The following is a 12,580-nucleotide window of genomic DNA, read 5'->3' as shown; positions in this document are numbered from 1 at the left end:
CGAATTCAAAAGGAGAAAGGCTCATCAGTCAAGAGTATCAAGAGGTAAAAAAACAAAATCTATGACTGTTGAAGAATTGGACCACAGACGGCAGTATAAAAGAGAAAGGAAAAGAAAACAACGCGAAGCCAAGAGTAAACCACTACAAGTTAAATTGGATTCATTTAGAGGTAAATTACCTAACTCAGACATTACCAGATTAACTAAATCAGATTTACCGTATTAACATGTACATTCAAAGTTTTAACGTATTTTTCAACTCAAACTACATGGTTTACATTTAACATTTTTAGGTGAGCGTAGAGTGTTTGGCTCCGTACAATCTGCTGGTAAAGCTATAAAGAGAGTAAAATCAGCGCTACCAAGAAGTCCAAGAAAAATGACTCATATCATCCAGTCATTGGCAGAAGAGTATGGTAATCAAGTGCACCTTGCATCAGGATCTGAATGTTATCCACAGAGTGCAGGAGTTCTTTGAGAATGATGACATATCAAGAGTTGCTCCTGGAAAGAAAGTGTGAGTTAAGGTTGGCCAAAAACTGGTTCAAAAGCGCCATCTATACAACAACATCAATGAAACTTATGAGTTGTTTAAGCTTGACAATCCAGAATGTAAAATAGGAAGAAGCAAGATTGCCTGTCTTCGGCCAAAGCATGTGCTACCATTTAACGATATGCCACATACTGTATGTGTCTGCATGATACATGAAAATGTCAGATTTCTGGTTGATGCCCTAAACCATTTGACTGGTGCACCAAAATCTGGTCGAGAGCTTGTTGATGCATGTGTCTGTGATAGAGAGAGCCTTATCTGCATGAAGATCAATGACATTGGGTGCATAAACTGCAAATCACCAAGTGAGTTTTATGGTGATCAACATACTGAGGAAAAATGCAATTGGCTTGTATGGAAGTTGGTTGATGGAAGAAGTGCTAAGATGAAAGTCATTGGAAAGTTCAGCACTGCCATTACAGCCCTAGAAACACAATGAAGACAATACTTGAATCATTGTTTCTACAAAGACCAGCAATCCAAGTATTTTGAAAATTGTCGTGAAAATCTTGATGTAAATAGCTGTGTGGTGCAGGTTGATTTCTCTGAGAACTACCAGACGGCCTACCAAGATGAGATACAGTCGGCTCACTTTCCTTACAAGCAAGTTACCGTCTTTACAAGCTCAGTATAGACCAAAGACCAGCAGCAATCCTAGTGCATCATCAGTGACTATCTGCAGCATGACAAGTATGCTGTGCATACTTTTATGGAAAACATGCTGGTGAATATTAAGTAGCTATTTCTCAATATAAGCAAAGTGCATGTATTCTCAGATGGAGCTGCCTAACAGTTCAAACAAAGATTTATGATGTCAAGTCTGAACTATCTCAAGGCAGCGTACGACCTTGGCCACTTAGAATGGAACTTTTTTGCCACATCTCATGGAAAAGGTGCAGTGGACGGCATTGGTGGAGCTGTAAAGAGACAAGTGTGGAGATTAGTGAGGGCCAGAAAGGAAGTGGTTGCGTCAGCTGAAGATTTCTACAGAGTTGCATCCAAGCACTCCAGTGTTAACATTTGCATGGTAAAGACTGCTGAAATTGATGACAAGAGACGATTTCTTAATGAGTGCTGGGCTGAGGTAAAGTCAATTCAAAGCATCCAAAAGGTTCATCATGTAGTTGCAATTGGAAATAAGAGCATTCCCTATTCTACAGTGGCACCAGGGCCGACAAAGCTACACAGATTTTCATCAGAGAGAGCTGCCAGAATTCGTTACTCTGACATTATGAATGAAATTGATCTATAACATATTATTATACTGTACGAATAATTATAAGTTTTAAAAATATAATAAAGTAATGTAACATGCTCTATGCTCAAATTGATTACTTCAATGTGTGCAAAATAGTATACAATGTCCCAAATGTCACAAATGTCCCACGACTAACAAAAGTATTTAGATATAGCAGCGGTACAATCTTATGATAGAAAAACCTGTCTTAAGTATCTTACAGTTCAAAGTGTATACTTTGATGTTGGCTATATGCACTGTTTCTGTCAAATAATAATTCAGAGCAATATACATAAGATAATTGAAGTCTGGTTTTTTACTATTTCTGTGATGTCCCACGACTAACGCATTCAAATGTAAATTGCACCCTTTAGAAATGTTGGGAAATGTTTTTTTTGCCATAAACAATTACACAGGCTATGTATCTTCTTATCAAAGTGTATTTTTGTCAAATAATTCTAATGGTTGGGGAAAAATCACTAGAAAAGTGCTGTGATTGTCCCACGACTAATTAGGGACATGCCCATATACATCATTTTCGTGATAACCAGCTACATGCTTCTGCTTTATCAGTAGGCGTATCATAGGCCAATTGAGACGTCAGAAGACATCACCAGCTCTATATTTAATCCGCTGTATATTCTTACTCTCCAATGATGGGTGTCTGACCGACGTTGCTCTCTTTCTGTGGGCTCAACAAATAACAGGTGGTATACTTCAACCGCTATGGTAAGTCATATTGCTGTTCTTCTCGCTGTGTGAGATACAAAAAAAGACTTTGTATACATTAGGTACATTTTGACTAGACATAGATTCCTGGTCATTACTTGGTTTAATGGGAGATGCTATTTTTCCTCCCCACTAAATTGGTAACATAGTCACAAAGGACTGTGAATTTTAAAAGTCAGGGAGACATGTTATATCCGGTTTCGCACCAAATTTATGACAACATAACTTGGAGTTAGACCACGATCTGATTGAAAACTCAACTCGCATCAACAAAAAGTACTATATATGTACTGAATGCCAGTGCGGTACGATTAAGCATGCTCTGCACCATCCTCCAAAAAAGCTCATCTACGAACATACAAAAGTTCTAGCAAAGCACACATCGAATATGCAGTTTCAGAGTGGCATACACCCATTAGCCAACTGATTGAAGACATTAAAATGGTGCAAAACAATATCAGCTATACAAAAGGGAGAGTATCACTACTGCTAATGATAGGTTTGAACTTGATGCGCTTCCTGAAAAACGAATAAAACAAGATATTTGTTTCGTGTTTTGAAAGAGCGTTTTGAATATGGTCCAAAAGCATTTTGAAAAATTCTTATGAAGCATATTCTCATCAAAAAAGAAAACCATAACACATGTTCCAGCTGAACTGTTGCAAGTTGAACCTGCTGAGAATTCATTTCGAGGATTGAGACGCCAGGTGGTATTGACATTAGTAGCCAGAAAGAAGAGAACTTTAAACAGTTCAAATCCAGTTGGGAGACATTCTCTGTGTTTACTGGACTAGATAAAAGGAACCTTATCAGATAACTTTACTGAAGTATTGCGTCGGACCGGAATGTGTAAAAATAATAGAATCTAGCACTGACTATCGGCTAAAAGCACTGCCTCACAGATACTTCAGATATTATCCACTTTTTGCGTGGAGAGAGAAACATTTTTCATGACCGCTAGCTATTCAACTCAATAACTCAGGCTCCGCTCTCTAAGCAAAGCAGACAGGTTGCAGATGCCATTTTGGTGCGTCCAAGAACAAATTGATTAGGAACAGAATTGTACTTGTGTTTAACAACAATAACGCTAGAAAACGGCCCATAGCCTATGGGAATTATCTCACATCATATGTCACTGTAAGTCTCTGTAGATCACAGGAATTGACAATGAAAATGATGAAGGACATTAAACCTTCAGCCAACAGTAATATAATGCCAGTAGATGCCATACGATGCCGCGGTAACCGGCAAAGACCTAACCATGCTCTCTAATCAAAAGTGTGGCTGGTGTGGAGGTGAACGTCAGATAGGAATTAATGTCGATTTAGAAGCGCACTTTGCAATTCTTGTGGAAAAGCTGGCCATTGCTCTAAAGTACATAGATCAGAAAAAAACAAATCCAGAACACTCAATGAAGTTGACATTCAAGGAAACACAAATACTAAAACCCATATCTTTACTGTCAAGTCATTAATAGATAGCATAGATAGCAGACAGCGGCCAACTAGGGTATGTTGATTCTTTTTTAACGTACTTAAAGCTTGATAGCGGAACTGCTGTGACAATAATATCATCTTGTAAACCCTGGCTACCATCGATGAATTTCAGACCATCTAACTATGAAGATAGGTCTCATGTGAAAGAGATATACGCCGTAAATACCGTAACCAACATACCAATCTGTTGGATAGAAATTCACGTTCTAGGTTAGGACTTTTATCATGCCATGTCAACCAAGTTGAATTCACTATAGAACAACAATACTCATCACTCTTCTCTGAACTAGGTTGTATCAAAGATTATGTTTATATAATTTAGTTAAAAGAACACGCAGTGCCAATACGTATTTATACTTTCAAAACTGTACCACAGTTATTAAGACCAAAGGTAAAAGAAAAGCAGCAGGCAATCAGCAGACTGTTGTAGTGGTATGGTGGTGGTGCCTACACCAGATGGTTTGGTAAGAATTTGCTTTGATCTAACAAGGCGATTAGATAATCTAAATAAGGCGGTTAAGCTTGAAATACACCTCAAGTCATCAGCACACGAGAGTCTTGCTAAATTATGTCAAAGCAAGATACAGTCAAACATGGATAACTCGTCCACGGATAGCTCGAAAAAATGGTTAATTCGAACATTTCCTTTGGTCCGTTCCCACGTAATGATAAATTGCTATAGATAACTCGAATTCAACACTGTTAATTCGAACTGTTTTTTTGCCCAACAGCTACCGAAACGGTTGTTTTCGCTTTAGAAAATCACTTTATTCAAAGCCATAGAGGTAAACTTCATCTTTTCGTAATTCATAAGCGTCGTTATTACCACCATCGGCAAAATATTTTTGTCAACGACTTTTCTAAAAGTTTGGTGAAATTTGATTTATACTGCGATACGATGAATAGCACGGGCTAGCCGGGTCACGCGCGCAAGAATTTTCGCCACGCACATACAAAACAAAAATCGCATGTTGTTTTGTATGTGCGTGGCGAAAATCCTTGAGTGCGTGACTCGGCTAGCCCGTGATGAATAGTTTCCGACGTTGATTCCGTGTTGAATCAACGTCGGAATGTTGAATGTTTAAAACGTCTTAAAAAATGTTGTAATTAAACGTATACGTTGTCTGAGCTACAAAAAACTATTCATCGATTGACCTAAACACATAATACGTGTGTACATTCAATAAGTATCTATTAAAAAAGCGTAAGTGATATAGAATGTACCGTAAAACCTCGTAAAACTTCTAATTGAACTGCCTCGGAGTGTTGCTCTTAACGAATCCCAGGTAAAGTAAAGTAATCTGCATAAACTTCAAGAAAAAACGGCAAAATTGATGGTGGGTAAAACCCCAAAAGAAAAAAATGTCTTTTCTTTTGAGAATTTCAACAACGATCAAGTTTTGCCAATGTCAATCTGAAAAACGTCCTGGCAATAACATCACCTCAAACAACAAACCAATCTCAAGCGATAGAAAAATCTCTATACTTTTTCATGAAAACGTTTTAAACTTTACATTAGAAGCATTTAATTTGAAACAAGCCATTTGTGCTTTTGATTTGTATTATAGTTTGTATATGTACATGTATCTACTAATAAATAAGTAAATATATGGACTTGTGACAGTGCTCTGATAACTTGAATGCTCTGATAATTCGAACACTTTTGCTCGGTCCCTTGAAGTTCGAGTTATCCATGTTTGACTGTATATACCCGCCACAACGCTAACTCAGGCTTGTGGTAGATTCCTCTTACTGAGTCATCGAAAAAATTAACAGCATTCCTTACATCGAAGGGACGATGTTGTTTTAACGGACTACCATTCGGAATATCATTGGCCCTAAAATGTTCCAAAGCTGTATGAATGAGATATTAGCCGGCTTAGAGAAGGTCATAATTTATATGAATGACATCCTCATACATGAAAGAGCATAATCCGAACATGAGTCAGTTGGCCGCTGTTTGGAATTGTATGAAGCTTGACTCTCTTTGAATAGAAAAAATGTCAAGTAAAACACTGTATCAGGATGCATTGTGTGGTGGTTCAATTGATGTGATAGCCTAGCCAGACTTCACATTATTTACTTGTATTACTGAATGTTTCAGCATCAAGTTTAATCTCATTGGCCAATACGACAGTCAGCTATTTTTATAACCATATATGGTAGATAAAATTGTCATAATTTGTCACGCGACAATCCTATAAACTGAAAAGTGCCCAAAGGACAGAAGGCAGCTAGCCTCCTAGCAGGCAAGATATAAGCGTAAATATCAGATCAATAGCTCAACTTTATATTTTCATATATTTAATAATTCAGTTATCGTAAACTATACTAGAGGATCTTATTACTTCACACTATATTTAATCAGTTACTGGATATCAAAAGAACTGGAAGACACAAGGATTTGTAAATTCTAATACATTTTAGTTTTGATTAACTACATGTAATTTGTACATCGTTTTATTGAATCCATTGTTCAAGGAAGGCTGTGTAGTATTACATTATGTTGTATTTTTCATGTATCATGTATTGCATTGCTTATTATGCAATCACGCACTGTATTTTTCCTGCTCATATGCTGTATTGCTTGTTATATAATCAAAGTCATACATACATACATTTTCTGTCAGTATTTTAGAATTTAGTTCAAGTTTTACATGTCATTCATGTACTTTTATTTGTGTACCTTTATAGGGTACAAGTTCAAGCTGATAATAAACTCAACTATTATTAAATTTGCTTGTTGCCAAAACCAGTTCGAATATGATCCGGTAACAAACATCTGTAAAATTTCTAAGTCATGTTAAAAAACACAGGCGCATATTCTGATCTTAGTGAAAATGCAAGGTATTTTAGATAACCCTCAACCAGAAAACCATTCTGATACAAAATCTCTGCCTTACTAAACACACAAAATGGAACGAAATGGAAAATTGTTGGTGCTGCTTGAAGGCAGGATTAAACTATATCAAGAAGCTACCATAAACACTTCTGAAGGGAAAAACACTCAAGCCCATGGGCACAGCTTGGTGGAGGGTAAGGAAGATACAGCACAGGAAGTCTGTTGCAGGATTTTGTGTCTCATGTTTTTGTGTAGTTTTGACTGTTAGTGCTTAAAAAGGTTTTGCTTAGCTTTTGTTATAGAATAGTTGGTTTTTTCTTTCAATTCATAGTTTCAAAACTTAAAAGGGAGATGTTGTATTGCGTGTGTCTATGCCGCTATTATAGTTGTTGTGTAATGGCTATTACATTTAACTTTTGAGTTATCTTTCCTTTATTATTCAGCCTATTTGCTGTTCCCTCTATGCTTGTTTTTGAGTTACTCGCGTTTTATAAAAGACGCGCAGTCTGTGTGTCCGCTGTAGTCGGGAAATGAATAAATATTTTGTGCTCTTGCAAATTACACCTAAAATCACCGAACAACACATGGTGGCAGCGGTAAAACTATGTTATGATAGATTTTTGAGATACATTATTTTCAGTGAAAGTCGATTGCAGAGACAGGTCACAATATGCCTCCAAAGGCAGCTATTCCTAACATACATCCGCCATCAAAACTGATTCTAGATGAAAATAAGGAGATAGATTTTAGAGACTTGAAGAGCCGTTGGCAATTCTATTTCACACTGTCTAGAATCTCAGATGAACCTGCAGAATATTAACAGGCCTTGTTAAATTATACAGCTGGTCCTGAGGCCACTAAGATTGTAAAGTCATACACCAAATATGTTGAAAATAAATCTTGTGTCACAATTCTGGAAATCCTGGAACAGTTTTGCATAGGCGAAACAGATATTATTCCTAAAGATATGTCTCATACCCGATCCCAACTTTCAGGTGAAATTTTTGCTTGTTTCTATTCTCAGCTACGCACCCTAGCCAACAAGCGTCAGTTTGATTAGCCACAGGTACAGGTTCGTAACCTCCATTAAATGAAATGCTGAAAGATAGGATTGTACTGGGCATTAAAGAAGATAGTTTAAGAATGAAACTGATCTCCTTAGGCAATGCACTCACACTTGGAGTGGCCGTGAACACATGCAGATGTGAGGAAACAGCTTAGTCTGCAATGAAGTTTTTGAGAACTACTAGCCAAGCAGTAGATGCAGTATTGCAAAAGACTTAGAAAATCCCCATCTGCCAGCGGACAAAAGTTGATGAGTAAAGCCCCGTCTGGTAAAGGAAAACCCGCACCACAATGCAGACGATGTGGGTGCGGACCACATTCAAGAGAGCAGTGTCCAGTTGAAGATGTCAAATGTCGAAACTGCAGGGCATTGCCAGGTGTGCTGCCGAAGTCAAAAGGTAGAACAGGTCAAGCAATATTCGGGAACTACGGACTCAAAAATGAAGACGGATTTCTGTTCACTGGCGAGCTAAAATTGAAGTGAACACACATCCGTGCGTATTCGAGCTCAATACTGGAGTGGACGAAACAGTGATGCAAAACCTTGGATAAAGCAGATTCCTCTTTTTCTGTGTTCTGAAAAGCTTTACGGACCAGGCAAGAAACCACTGAAAATAATTGGAACATTTCAAGCAAATATGGAATACCAAGAAGACACAATGAGACTGCATATGTCCTACAGAACCAACAGGTGTCGATGCTGAGTCAGAAAGCTAGTTCGAACCTTGAGTTGATTATTTGCAACATTAAAAGAATCAACCAGGTAGACAAAGAAATAATCAGCGAGTACCCAGACCTGTTTAAAGACCTAGGCCTGTTGAAGAAGTGCACCTATGTAATATCGTTCAAGCGCGACATGAAGCCAGTACATATTTTCACACCGTGGTCTATTCCACACCCACTTACAGAAAAAGCAAAATCAAAACTAGACGAGATGGCATCATTTCACCTGTAGCGGAGTCTACCGACTGGTGTAGCGGGCTAGTCACGGTACTAGTTTTCTGGAGACGTGAGGATTTGCGTCGATCTAACAGGACTGACTAATGCAGTAAAATGAGAAGCTCATCCAATGGCTACTGTAAAAGACAGTCTTAGCCAACTTGCCAGCAGCAAAATTTTCTCTAAACTTGATGCAAACAGGGGTTTTTGGATGATTAACCTCAGTGAAAAATCTAAAAAACCAACCACTTTCCTTTCGCCCTTAGGACTCTACTGCTTTAATCGTTTACCATTTGGCATTTCTAGTGCCCCTGAGATTCTCTCTAGAGCTGTGACCAGGGTGCTATCTGGAATAGAGTTATTTGCCACATGAATGATATCCTCATTCATGGCAAAGACGTTTCAAGCCACGACAATACACTCAAAGGAGTCTTGACTGCCGTGCAAAGCTCAGGGCTAACACTTAATCACAAGTGTGTTTAGAAAACGATCGGTAGCCTTTCTTGGCCACATCATTGACAGGGTGTCAATCTCGACCCGGCCAAAACCCGTGCCATTCTTCAGCTCACCAACCCGACAAATAAGACAGAATTAAGAAGAATTAACAGCATGTTCAACAAAATGGCGAAGTTTGTGCCCAACCTGGCTACATTGCACGCTCCAATGAGGGAGCTTTTCAAAGAAAATTGAGAATGGATCTGGGAACCGGCTCAAGAAGACACTTTTAAAAAGATTAAGCAAATTCTAGTATCTGTGGAGGCCATAGCCCACTGCAATTCAAAGCTGGAGACCATTGTCACCACTGATGCCAGCAACTGTGGTATTGTAGCTACGCTGTTCCAGATCCAATCTGACAAGTCAAGGAGGCCTGTGATGTACGCATCTCGATCTCTGACAGACACAAAAAAGAATTATGCCGCCATCAAAAAAAAATGGCATTAGCATCAATCTGGGCAATGAAAAAATTTGACCAGTATGTGAGGGGATTACGAGTTACTATCGAGACGGACCATAAACCACTGATGCCGCTAATGACCACGAAAGACCTGGATCCAGTGCCTGCGCGCATCTTTCGAATGTGTTTGAGAATGATGCGGTACAGTGCGGCATTAGTTCTTGTACAAGGCACATGACATCATATAGCTGACGTTTTGTTTTGGGCACCAGTGGATGCTTCTGATGAAACTGACGATCGTTTCATCGATGAACTAGAGATAATGGCACACATCATTATTCCAACAAACCAGCAAATGCTCTCTCTGAAAGAAACACAGAAACGGGATGCAGTATGTGGAGAAGTAACTCGGCTTGGCAAAGAAGGTTGGCCCGCTTACAAGACTGATTCAAACCACGCCATTCACCCTTACTGGGACGCAGCTCATCTGCCAGTCATTGATGATTTGCTGCTGTACAACAACAGAATTGTGACTCCTACAGATCTGGGGTTGACGATGCTGTATAAAATCCACCAAGCCCATCAAGGAATCGTTAAATGTCGAGCGAGAGCCGGCAAGGCAATATGGTGGCCGCCCATGTCTCAACAGATCGAGGAGATGGTTAAAAGGTGTGAGACGTGCAAGTTACAGGCTCCAGAGCAAGTAGAACCACTCTGTCCATCTACATTGTCGGAACGGAGCTGGAAGAGGGTAGGGGCAGACTTATTCCACTTTCAGAACAGAACGTTTCGGCTGGTTGTGGACTACCAGCAGGTGGATAGAGGTGAGAAAACTTTTTTCACCTGGCTCCCATACCATAATTGAAGCAATGGAGTCAATTCTCTCAGCGCATGACATCTGCGAACCGCTAGTGTCAGATAATGGACCACAATTTGCGTCAAAAGAACTTCGTATCTGAGTACGGGATCTGCCATGTAACGAGTTCTCCGGCTTATCATAAAGCCAATGGCGAAGCTGAAAGGGCAGTTGGCACCATAAAAATGCTATGGAAAAAGACCGCCGAACCTCATACGAGTCTGATGATCTACCGAGCCACTCCCCTGGAAAATGGTTATACACCATCTGACCTTCTGATGGGTCGAATTTCCTACCTAATCAATCCAGACGCGAAAACATTATTGACCTAGAAGAGCACCAGCGCCCATGAGCTAGCCAAAACCATGACAGTAGGCACCAGGCACCAGTTCTGCCTGAACTAGATCTCAAATCCCACATCTTCATTCAAGATATGGCGAAAGAAGCAGTTGTACTTAAAAAGGCAGCTCCTCGTACTTATAATGTTGAAACCCCTACCGGTGTCATTAGGTGTAATAGAAGTGCACTCATCAAACTAGAAGACCAGCCAAAGGATGAGAGGAATAAGGCAGAGGGCACCAGTCGGCGTTAAATGACCAAATATGCTACTCAAACCTCAAATTCACCTGATAATCGTAGCGCAGAGGGTGCCGGTCACCGTTACATGACCAATCCAGCCAGCACGAGTTTTCAGGTACCTGAGGGTATTGTCACAGAGGGCAGCAGTCAGCGTCAGATGACCACAGCCAGGCAACTACTTTCAGGTTCAGTAAATAGCAGGCCGCAGAGGCTGAGGAAGATGCACAGATTCCTGAGAAACAACTATAGCCTGAGCTGATGGAGCTGTTTCGATTGGCCAAACGCTATCGATGACTATTTGACAATCAACTTATAAAATAGAACGGAGAAACCGTCAACTCTGAATACTCGCGTTACTATATGCTTTATAGTTGATGCTTTTTGTGTAATGTAATTCTTAGTTCTGAACCTGAAGGGAGATGTTGCGTAATGGCTATCACATTAACTTTGGAGTTATCATTCCTTTATTATTCAGCCTATTTGCGGTTGCTCTATGCTTATGTTTTTGAGTTACCCTAGGACACTATGTATTCACGGCATCTAACTTTCGCGTTTTCGCGGCAACAGCCTCTCGCGAAAATTTCATGAGCGAAACTAAACTATCATAACGAACGAGCGAAAACGCGAAAATAAATGGCTTTCTTCATTGATATTCACAATAAAATCGTCATATTAGAAATGCAGGCATTTTTCGTGTGTGGTTGGCTCATTGGGCAAGTTTTGCTAAACTCATTATAGCTAATACACCGACTGAGCAGCTTGGTAAAACAAATTAAGATAATAAATTTTTTTGGAAAAGCCTAGACAAATGAAGAAGATGATGATATTAGTTTAGTCATTGAATTTGTAACTGATGAGTATGACAGTCTGGTAGGGAAAGTCATAAAATTGAATAATAATTATTGTGGTGATGAATTTTATTACCAACCGAAAGCAATAACAACCTGGGGCCATGGCCACCGCGGCACCGCGTGCTATAAATACTTGAATTCTAATATTGGTACAACATCAGTCACTGCAGCAGGGACCTTGAGGTCATTGATAGCCCAGGAGACAAACTGCAGCAAGCGATCAAATTGCATTATTGATCTCGCCTACACATTTCTACCTGCGGTTCAAAAATACAAACTACCGTACTTTTCGGACGATTAGCCGCTACTTTTTTCTGATGATTTGAGCTATGCGGCTTATAGGTAGGCCTACAAGGGTGCGGCTAATCACTGTGGCTTATTCTGTGGCTTTTTTCTTTCAAAGCTAGGGCGCACTAACGGGAATCTCCAATTAGTGCACTTCTAGCTGTGAAAGAAAATACGAAACAATGCCTCACGGTACTGTCCCGTTAGGCACTAAGTTAAAAAGCGTCGGATAATACGAAACTGTGCCGTTCTG

General features: G+C 39.6%; 1 protein-coding gene across 3 annotated transcripts in view; it reads right to left on the bottom strand.

Annotated features, from left to right (window-relative positions):
- Positions 1-12,580, bottom strand: part of LOC137401300 (hydroxylysine kinase-like) — a 63,305-nt gene that overhangs the window by 45,574 nt on the left and 5,151 nt on the right. Inside the window, exon 1 of one of the 3 annotated variants that reach the window (XM_068087685.1) lies at positions 2,438-2,545. The exons of the other annotated variants lie outside the window; for them this stretch is intronic. The gene's annotated coding sequence lies outside the window, so the exon portion shown is untranslated. Of the gene's footprint in view, positions 1-2,437; positions 2,546-12,580 lie in introns of those variants that run through there. 3 annotated transcript variants of the gene reach the window in all.

The sequence above is a fragment of the Watersipora subatra genome, chromosome 1, assembly GCF_963576615.1.
Source record: "Watersipora subatra chromosome 1, tzWatSuba1.1, whole genome shotgun sequence".
NCBI lineage: Eukaryota > Metazoa > Bryozoa > Gymnolaemata > Cheilostomatida > Watersiporidae > Watersipora > Watersipora subatra.
Note: the sequence above shows the minus strand (reverse complement) of the source record. Positions and strands in the feature narration are given on the sequence as shown.